Genomic DNA, 11,364 nt, shown 5'->3' on the forward strand with positions numbered 1-11,364 from the left:
GATTGATCTCAATTTTGGATTGGAATTTTATGTTTTCACATTAAAACAAATATAGCTTGTAATATGGTTTATGAGTGCAGACACATTACCGACCCAATTTGTTGATCTCTTAACCGAGCACATTTTCTCCAATAAAAGCATCAAAATGGCGACAAAAACGAGAATGAAAACACAACAAAAAGCAATGGAAAAAAGCAATGAAAAACCAACAAAAAAGCCACTAAAATGTGACAAAAAAACGCTTTTATATTTGGGTTGAGGTGGGCGATTTTTTCTTTATATATAAAAAACTCGATTTAAGATTCAATTCGATTTCCCCCCCTGCATTTAAAACAACATAACTGCGAACTGTAAATATATGTTAAATATATACGTATATATATATATTTATTGTATTAATTAAAGTGCATCAACATAAACAAAATTGCAAAGACAAACCCTTTCTCTAACTGAAAAGTCACTGTGCAGTGTGCACCAAAGACGGTTAAAATCAAAATTATTTTTACTCTATTTAGACTGAGCTAAGAAAACAACCAAAAATCCGTAGGTGGGCTCGGTTCTTCTTAGCATATTTGTACAGCAGGACCTCCTTCCTCTGCGCAAAGGGCAGAGAGCTACACATAAAAAAAAAAAAAATAAAAAAAAAACAATTAATTAATAATAATAATAATTCTAATAAATAAATTTTAAAAAATGTTTAAAAAAAAACTTGATTTTTAAATCAATTCTATTTTTCCCCAGACCTACATTTGGGTAAAGCCAAACTGGAGAAAACATGCTCGGTTCAGGTAATTGGTGAAACAAATGCTCAAAAAATTCCCAATTCCAAACCAGGTGCTGTTGGTTCTCTTCCTCTACAGTAATTAAGATTTATGTTATGCAGACTCACCCCTGTCATTTTGATTCTGCGTGGGCAATACATTTAGACAGCACTGCTATTATAAGGATTTCAATACCTTACTGTGTTGCCTTGCTTCCACAATGACAATAAGTAATGTTATGTCAAGGTAATGCAATTATGGAAACCTCAAAACACTGCATATAAAGTATTGAATTTCACCACAAAAGCCACAGAGTCGTAAGCAGATCTTTTATGGTAATTAGTAAGGCTGTTTTTCATTCCTAGACAGTGGTTTGTTTTCTTTAGTGTGTGTGAAATCAAATCACACTTCAATAGGGCAATGGAAAAGAGAATCTGCCCACTCCTTGGTATAATACTTCATGTTTTCAAAACACTTCCACTCTAGTGTCAGGAATTGTTGATAAATTTTTTTAAGAGTCCAATGCTCAAAAATGTGTTCAGAATGACCACCGTTCTATATTGTGAATACATTCTTATTGAAAGTGCAAGGATAATCATAATTCTGTAGACAATAATAAACTCTAAAAATTACAATAAACAATAAAGTTTAATTAAAAAAATAAATATGCACACAAACACATCAACGGAAATTCTCAAATGTGGCCAAATGTAAGAAATACTCGTGTGCCTGCGTTCATGTTCTTGCCACTGACCCCTTGCTCTTTGACATTTGACCTTATCCGGTTTTAAATCACTGCAACATGGATGGGTGTTCTGTTTTAGTTTTGTCCACATGAGGGCACTGTTGACTGTATTATTTTTGAATTAAGTATTTTCAGTTGTGGCCCCTTTAAGAAAATGTTAGGCAGAGGAGGTCACCTGACTCAAAATCAGGAAGTAGATTGAAGCATGGCCCTGAGCTGTTTTCGTGTAATCATCCAGTGTAATCTGCAACATCAGATGTCCTTGGAAGCATCGTGGGTGTGTATAGATTGTTTGATTTCATAACTTTGTATGTACATTATTTTTATTTGATTAAGATTTATTTTGATGATTATAAATAGATAAAAACTTGTGACAGAGACATTGTGTGGGGTGAGCAAGCAGCTCATTGTATTTTATGTTTTTTGTTACAGTTTTACCTTTTCTTGCCACATCAATAAACCTGTGGACATCACATATTGGTCTTCAGAGTCCTGATGTAAAGAAGGAGTTTAGCTGACTGTCTAGTTATATACAGCACATATAGCGAGGGCAGTACAGTAAAACCACGGCTTCCTGGCGGACAAGATAACGCAGTTCAAGCTGGGAAACGGAAACAACGCCATTCCACGCAGCAAGTGGACAGCCATCTGAGTAATGAGACTAATCATCAAATTCTACCATGGAAGAGAAATCAGCATCGCACGCAACACGGACCCACACTTCCACACGGTCAGGTATGTCAAGAGGATCTGCTGCGGCAAAGGCCAGAGCAAAAGCAGAAGCGGCAAAAGCACGCCTTGCATACACTGAGAAAGGAATGGATCTAAAGTTAGAAAAAGCTAAGTTAGAAGCTTCCATGGAAATACTCCACTGTCAAATGGAGACAGCTGCAGCTATTGCCGAAGCACAAGTTCTTGAAGCAGCTTGTGGAGAAGAAGATGAAAGACGTAGCTTCAGTGCAAAGTTAAAATCAGTACCTTCTTTAGAAGCAGTAGAGCGTACAAAACAATATGTGGATGATCAAGCTAAAGTTATGGAGGATGGACTGAAACAATTGGATGTCACACCAGAGCAAGCTGAGGAAGAGCACAACGTTAACATTGCAAATACAGCTTTAAACCATGACGCCAAACCATTCGCTCCACTTTCAACCAAAACTGACCCACCAGCTCGTCCTCTTGCCTCACAGCAACCTCGCACATATATCGATACATTTCTGCTCAAGCCAAATGAGGTCAGGTTTGGAAATGAAAATGCCGCACCTGTACATCACCAAATGCCACACCTAAGTCCATACTATTCTAAATCAGTGGACCGCAGTGGTGATGGCCAAAACGTGAATGACTTTGTGAGATACCTTGCTCGTCGTGAGATTGTAGCTACGGGATTGCTTCAATTCAATGACAAACCTGAGAACTACAGAGCCTGGAAGCGTTCATTCCTCACTGCCACTGAAGGTTTGAACCTCTCACCCTGCGAAGAGATGGATCTTTTGCTTAAGTGGTTAGGCAAAGACTCCGCAGAACATGTCGAGCGATTAAGAGCAATACACATAAATAACCCGGGCACGGGCTTGGAAATGATATGGAGTAGACTTGAGCAGACCTATGGTTCAGCAGAGGTCATAGAGGATGCTTTGTTTAGAAGGCTTGACACTTTTCCAAGGATGACAAACAAAGATTACCCCAAACTCACAAAATTAAGTGATCTGTTGATGGAGCTACAGTCGGCTAAGGATGAAGGCGACTTACCTGGTCTTTCCTACCTTGACACGGCAAGAGGAGTTAATCCAATAGTTCAAAAACTCCCCTTTCGTTTACAGGAAAAGTGGGCATCGGTGGGTGCAGCCTATAAGCGTCAAAAGAAAGTGTCGTATCCTCCATTTTCCTGTTTTGTGGATCTTATCAGACAGGAGGCTAGCATTGGTAGTGATCCAAGCTTCAACTTCATATCCCACTCTGACACAACTACTAAAGCACCGAAAACCTTTTGGGTAAACAAACAGAAGGAAGTTGCCGTGCACAAAACTAATGTGTCTCTAAAGGGAGCCACTGACACTGGCCGGCCTCCAACAAAAAATGATGACTGTGATAAGCTATGCCCTATCCACAAGAAACCGCATCCACTGCACAAGTGTCGTGTATTCCGAGACAAGTCCATTGAGGATCGCAAACTGTTCCTAAAGGAGAACCATGTTTGCTTCAAATGCTGTTCTTCGTCATCACACATGGCAAAGGACTGTAAGACAAAAGTTCAATGTACTGAATGTAAAAGTGAGAGACACCACACGTCCATGCATCCTGGACCGCCACCATGGACTGTAAAAACGGATGTGCCTCAATCGGACGCCCTTCCAGAGGACGGCGGGGAGCAAAATACAAACGAGCCTCAGCCACAAGTAACCAACGAATGCACAGACGTATGTGGAGAAAACCAGTCAGACAGATCTTGCTCTAAAATATGTCTTGTTAAAGTGCACCCTACTGGACAAAGACACAAGGCAGTGAAGATGTATGCCATTCTAGATGAACAGAGCAACCGGTCGCTTGTCCGTTCACGTTTCTTTGATCTGTTCGGTGACCAAAGTTCAAATGCTCCTTACACATTAAAAACATGTGCGGGAGTGAAGGAGTTGTCAGGCAGGAGAGCCAATGGATACAATGTGGAATCTCTGGATGGATCTGTCAGTATCCCATTGCCTAGTCTCATAGAATGTAATGACATACCTAACAACAGGGAGGAGATCCCAACTCGAGACGCAGCTCTTCATCATCCACACCTCAAGTCATTGGCACACCAAATCCCTGATATTGACCCTGATGCTGAAATCATGCTCCTCTTAGGTCGGGACATTATCAGAGTGCATAAAGTCCGTAAACACGTAAATGGTCCAAACCACCTGCCGTATGCACAGAAGTTAGATCTAGGTTGGGTCATTGTAGGCAATGTGTGCCTTGGGAATGTCCATAAACCACTCACCGTCAGTTCCTTTTACACAAATACTATGGTACAAGCTCGACCAACTCTCTTTCAACCATGCCCTAACGTTTTTCAGGTCAAGGAAAAATACAGTGACATTCATGTCATCGGTGGCACACAGAAAGAAAGCTCTTGTGATCCTGATCATCTCGGGTGCACTGTGTTCATGCGGACCAAAGATGACAACCAGGTGGCCCCTTCGATTCAGGATGCACAATTCATGAAAATAATGGAACAAGAGATGAAAAAGGATTCAAACAACAGTTGGGTGGCACCTCTGCCGTTCAAGTGCCCACGTCAACGTCTCCCTAATAACCGCCCTCAGGCATTGAAGCGTCTTATGTCTCTTAAGCGCAGTTTTGCAAGAAATCCTGAGATGAAGGACCATTTTCTGAAGTTCATGGATCAGATGTTTAAGAATGGTCATGCAGAGTCAGCCCCTCCTCTCAGCGAGCAAGAAGAACGGTGGTATTTGCCGACTTTTGGTGTTTACCATCCTAGGAAACCAAAGAAGATCAGAGTGGTTTTCGATTCAAGCGCTCAATATGAGGGAGTATCGCTTAATGAAGTCCTATTGTCCGGGCCAGACCTCAACAACACCTTGCTTGGTGTGCTCATGCGTTTCCGCAAAGAAGCAGTTGCATTTAGTGCTGATATAGAGCAGATGTTCTATTGTTTCTTTGTCAGAGAAGAGGACAGAAACTTTCTACGCTTTTTGTGGTTTCAGGATAACGATCCCTCAGAAGGTGTTGTGGAGTGTCGAATGTGCGTCCACGTCTTTGGTAACAGCCCGTCACCTGCTGTGGCTATTTATGGCTTACACCAGTCCGTGCAGAGCAATGAGATCCAAGCAGACCCTGATGTCAAAGATTTTGTGGCTCGCGACTTCTATGTCGATGACGGACTTAAGTCCCTGGCAACTGTCAAAGCAGCAGTTGACTTGCTTAAGAGGACCCAACACACTCTATCCAAGTCGAACCTGAGGCTGCACAAGATTGCAGCAAACAACAAAAGAGTGATGGAGGCCTTTCCATCCGAAGACCATGCAAGTGATCTGAAAGATCTGGACCTTGATGCTGATGTGGTACCATTACAGCGTAGTCTTGGTCTCAACTGGAACCTCCAAACGGACTCCTTTCTGTTCAGTGTTTCGGAAGAGGTAAAACCCTTCACTCGACGAGGAGTCTTGTCTACCATCAACAGCCTTTATGACCCTCTCGGGTTTGTTGCTCCAGTCACCATCCAAGGCAAGGCTATATTGAGGGAATTAACCGTCGAAAACAGTGACTGGGATGCACCACTACCTGAGGAGATGGAAGAAGTCTGGGCATCCTGGAGAACCTCATTAACTGAACTGTCCAATCTATCCATTCCCAGACAATATACTCCTATGTCTCCTACTACGGCGTCCAGAAAACAGCTGTGCATCTTCTGTGACGCGTCAACAAAAGCCATTGCTGCCGTTTCATACTTGAAACTCACGGATGCAACTGGTAACAACTACTTGGGGTTTGTAATGGGAAAGGCTAAATTGGCCCCTCGTCCTGAGCATACCGTGCCAAGGTTGGAACTCTGTGCAGCGGTGCTTGCTGTTGAGTTGGCAGACTTGGTTTCAACCGAACTGGACTTTACACTGGATGCCATAACATTTTACTCTGACAGTAAAGTGGTTCTAGGTTACATTTCAAATGAAAGCAGGCGCTTTTACGTTTACGTCAGTAACCGAGTACATCGCATCCGCAAATCTTCCCATCCAAGCCAGTGGTTCTACGTGCCAACAGATCTGAATCCTGCAGACCATGCAACCCGGTCTGTTCCTGCAGGCCGATTGAAACAAAGCAACTGGCTGACCGGCCCCAAGTTTCTATTGTCTTCAGAGCAGCAAATCGCAAAAGACATTTATGAACTTGTTGATCCCAGCTCAGATCCTGATGTTAGGCCTTTAGTGTCTACTTTCAGCACTACAACATCTATCAAAGAGTTTGGTTCCCACAGATTTCAAAGATTTTCCTCCTGGAGGTATATAACTCGTGCCATTGCTCGTCTCATTCATATATGTCGCTGTTTCAGATCAACCCTCCCTAGTAACAGCTCCTGTAAGGGATGGCATTTCTGCGAAACTGGGACCACTGTTGACGAAAAAAGTCAAGCTTCAGTCATCATCATCCAAGCAGTGCAAAAGGAAGTATATGGACAGGAAATCAAATGCATCCAAGATGACGAGAGGGTCCCAGAACATAGTCCTCTCAAACGTTTGGATCCCTTTATTGACACACACGGCCTGTTGAGAGTCGGAGGCCGTCTTCATCATTCAAGCCTTGAGCAAGGCGAAAAGAATCCCTTGATTATCCCTGGAAAACATCATGTTGCCGTACTACTAATTAGAGAGTACCATGAACAAGTCCACCATCAAGGTCGTCTCTTTACCGAAGGAGCGATACGCACAGCTGGATTTTGGATAGTTGGTGGGAAGAGGAAGGTGAGCAGCGTTATTCACCAATGCACTACTTGTAGGCGTCTCAGAGCTCCAGCCAGTGTCCAAAAAATGGCTACTCTTCCTGCAGATCGTCTCTCTATGGAACCTCCCTTTACAAATGTTGGACTTGACGTGTTTGGTCCGTGGATTGTGTCCTCCCGTAGGACTAGAGGAGGTCTTGCTCAAAGTAAAAGATGGGCCGTAATCTTCACGTGTATGAGCATAAGAGCGGTTCATATCGAAATCATCGAGTCCCTTGACACGTCCTCCTTTATCAACGCACTAAGGCGGTTCATGGCTGTGCGTGGTCCTGTCAAACACATCCGTTCAGACCGCGGTACTAACTTTGTCGGAGCGTGTAAGGAGTTACAAGTGCCCTCTAACATTGATGATGCGACGGTAAAGACCTATCTGACAAACCAAGGATGCAGCTGGACATTCAATCCACCACACGCCTCTCATTTTGGAGGAACATGGGAGCGCATGATTGGTCTAGCAAGACGGATTCTGGATTCAATGTTCGCTCAGCTAAAAGACAAACTTACTCATGAAGTACTGACCACCTTTATGGCAGAGGTCGCTGCAATAATCAATGCCAGGCCTCTTGTTCCCGTCACGCCCGATCCTGACAATTCGTTCATACTCACGCCAGCAGCTCTTCTCACGCAAAAAGTGAACTATCTACCTGCTCCTACAGGTGAGTTTGTTGATGCAGACTTATTCAAGCGCCAGTGGCGTCAAGTTCAGCACCTTTCCAACACCTTTTGGGATCGATGGAGAAAGCAATATCTTCCGACACTACAAACACGTAGGAAATGGCAGACCACTCATCCAAATATCGAGATCGGCACAGTTGTTCTTCTGAAGGATTGTAATGTACAGAGAAACGAGTGGCCTCTTGGTGTAGTCACTCAGACCTTCCCGAGTAACGACGGCAATGTACGCCAGGTTCAAGTGAAGATTGCCAAACCTGGAGGGACAGCTCTTTTCCTCAGACCTATTACGGAGATAGTAGTTATTCTTCCCCCAGACAGTTAGGTAAATGTGTGTAGTGGCGTTAAATCACGCCAGGCGGGGAGTGTTCTGTTTTAGTTTTGTCCACATGAGGGCACTGTTGACTGTATTATTTTTGAATTAAGTATTTTCAGTTGTGGCCCCTTTAAGAAAATGTTAGGCAGAGGAGGTCACCTGACTCAAAATCAGGAAGTAGATTGAAGCATGGCCCTGAGCTGTTTTCGTGTAATCATCCAGTGTAATCTGCAACATCAGATGTCCTTGGAAGCATCGTGGGTGTGTATAGATTGTTTGATTTCATAACTTTGTATGTACATTATTTTTATTTGATTAAGATTTATTTTGATGATTATAAATAGATAAAAACTTGTGACAGAGACATTGTGTGGGGTGAGCAAGCAGCTCATTGTATTTTATGTTTTTTGTTACAGTTTTACCTTTTCTTGCCACATCAATAAACCTGTGGACATCACATATTGGTCTTCAGAGTCCTGATGTAAAGAAGGAGTTTAGCTGACTGTCTAGTTATATACAGCACATATAGCGAGGGCAGTACAATGGGAAATACCATATTCCCCCACACCTCATGTTCTTAGTGCCAAAGCATAATTCAATTTGAGTTGTGCAGTGAACTAAGGAATCGGTTTATTTTTCTGCTCAAAACACATGGTTGCAACAAGAGTTCAACCGGGGACACGGTGCTCTCATAATTTGATTAAAATATGTACTATCTCAAAACATCTATTTCATTTTATATTAAGGCACAAGTGAAAAAAACGAAATACTTCAGTTCACTGTGTCCGTGTAATGTTCATTTCGGACATTGTGTTATTCAGCTGTCTTATATGTGGTTTTATACAGGTAACACTGATACGATATACGAGTTAGTCTTCACAAATCGTCTCCAATATCAAGGAAAAAAAGAGACAGTTTACAGTATGAAGAGAATACCAGCCAACACCCTGCAGACAGGACAGCGTACTGCATAACACTGGATACCAAGGAGCTAACTATAAAGCATGCAAAAATGACAATGATTACTTTACTCAAAATGAGTCAGGCTTCAGCTCTCGCTCAGAGATTCGGGTCTATACTAAACAAACAACACATGACTAACAGCAGCTTGGCTGCATTCCCTCAAACGGGTTTGAAACAGTCAAACTGTAAACGGCTCCGACAGAGGATTCACTCAGCGATGCCCCTTCACCTGGAACATTCAACCAGAGGTCTGCTCAGCTCAAACTACTTTAGCTCAAGGATAACCACAGAGCATTGTGCGGTAGATTTCCATTAGTAAATATGTATGCATGTATAATATTTGTACACAAAGTTTAATGAATGTACCAGAAGTGCTGTTGCAAACAGGATTTTGTAAGGTCTTCCATTTAACAAGTGTGGTGCAGCCTTGTTTATTTTGCTGACCTCCCCAGAGGACATTACAGAGTGTTTCTAAATCTATTCCTCTCTTTGTACAATTATTTTGATATGAAGGTTTTCAGGTGGTGATTGAGCAAAACTTGATTTATTTTGATGTATGACAAGCAACATGGGCAGATAGGACTGTCCAATATTTTGTATTAACCAGTAACAAATGATGATTGGATGAGTTGAAGATCTGCAATGAAGTGGCAAAATGCCACAGCAAAGCATGTCTTTAAAACACACTCAAAAAGAAGACATGACAAATCCCACTTTCTCACACTACCCATTTCATAAGTCAATAATTATCAGCAACTAAAAAAAGTCAATGCACTTCAGTTTGTGGGGACATTACAAACCTGACCCAAAGCATGACGTTTTACACCTGGAACACAATGCCATACAGAAGGCAAACAGTCTTAGTCATACCTTTGTCAGTGCTGCTATATTGGGCTTATGGTCCACAGAGCCTTTTAATCCATTAACTGACACTAGGCACAATTAACCTCCCATTACCAGCCCACTATAGTGTGTACAGTGTAGGAATAAACAGCAAAGTGCAAGCTTATCTAGATTCATCACAATCAGTCAGAGGTAAATAACAACACAGCTTTGATCATTTGCTTTTGAAACGTATTATTCTGAAAGACATGCATCTCTATTCATATTAGGGCAGATTTACATTATTTGCATTGGAATAATCACAAGGAAAGTGTATGGGCAAACTTTTAGCGGAATTGTATAGCCTTAAAAAAAACACACACATCTGGTTTAGGTGTTAAGATGCAGCTCCACAAGGACACATAGAAGTTGCATGGAAATCCCAAAAAGAAGCAATAAACCACTGCTACTATAAAAGCCCTCGGTTTATTCAAACTTTTATCGATGCCATATGCTGTAAGTGACACTTATCGAGGGTTGATTTCATCAAGGCACCTTCAGTGAGAGAGTTTGGAGCGGCTCAGTGCTGATATCTCGGCTATTTGAAGTGCCAAAAAGTGGAGCAATCGTGCCGCTGATAAGAACTCACGCCTCTGTATCATTCTGCGAAGTTTCCCACGAACTGCGCACAGTTTGTGAGAGACAAAATCTGTGCGCAAACGTGTACGATTTCATCCGCGTTCCTGGAGAGAAAGCAAGCATCTACTTACCTCTGGATTAGCCGCTGGACTGTTTTCTGGATCCACAATATTCCACTGTTTAAAAATCGTAATCGGCGTCCACGACAGCGAAAAGTTCCCAAGTTTTTTTTACATCCTTGTGTCCATCTCTCAAATGATATTGTGATCGGTGTCCCGTTAGGTCATGTAAATCAGACGGAGCTGAAGTTGACACTGAACAAAATTCCCACGCTGCGTTAAGTGGTCAAACCGCTTACTTCGTTTCTTTGCTTCCCACGCGCCCAGGAGCCCGGCTCAGGTGGACCTCGTGGCTGCATCCAGCGCGCTGCCTTTAGGGAAGTGTGTGTTTGGTGTTAATCCCGTGCGAACATTGCGCTCAAACCACTCACCCCTGTCTGCGAGCACGAGCTGTGAACGTGGAGGGAGTCTCTATCAAACTGACTGGGGAAGCAGGATGTGAGTTTTTTCCTCCCCCTCCACCTTCTTGTAAACCCCCCAATCCGTGCAGCGCAGACACTCCAGCGTCAAGTCCGCGGCGATACAGGCGGAGCAAAACGGCGGGGCCCCTTTCAGTATAAACGACAAAAATAGACTTTTTGGAGCGATTTTACTCGTTGAATAAATTGTCAGCCGAACTATTGTTTCTCTTGAACAGTTAAAGGTGCATTATGCAACTTTTTTATGTGGGGAAAACAAAATGTATCGTTTTTTGTCAGTCTTTTGTTACTTTTTTGTTGTGTTTTGTCCGGTTTTCGCCCGATTTGTGTCCCTCTTTTGGCGTTGTTGGTTTTCATCATATTTTGTCACGTTTTTGTCACTTTTTTGTCATATTTTTGTCACTTTTTTCA

General features: G+C 42.5%; 1 protein-coding gene across 2 annotated transcripts in view; it reads right to left on the minus strand.

The window, feature by feature from the left end:
* Window positions 1–10,984, minus strand: part of plxnb2a.1 (plexin b2a, tandem duplicate 1) — a 127,006-nt gene extending 116,022 nt beyond the window's left edge. For both annotated transcript variants that reach the window (XM_079582911.1, XM_079582910.1), the window contains exon 1: window positions 10,547–10,984. The gene's annotated coding sequence lies outside the window, so the exon portion shown is untranslated. The remainder of the gene's footprint in view (window positions 1–10,546) is intronic.
* Between the last annotated feature and the right edge of the window lie 380 nt (window positions 10,985–11,364).

The sequence above is a fragment of the Gobius niger genome, assembly GCF_951799975.1.
Source record: "Gobius niger genome assembly, chromosome: 2".
NCBI lineage: Eukaryota > Metazoa > Chordata > Actinopteri > Gobiiformes > Gobiidae > Gobius > Gobius niger.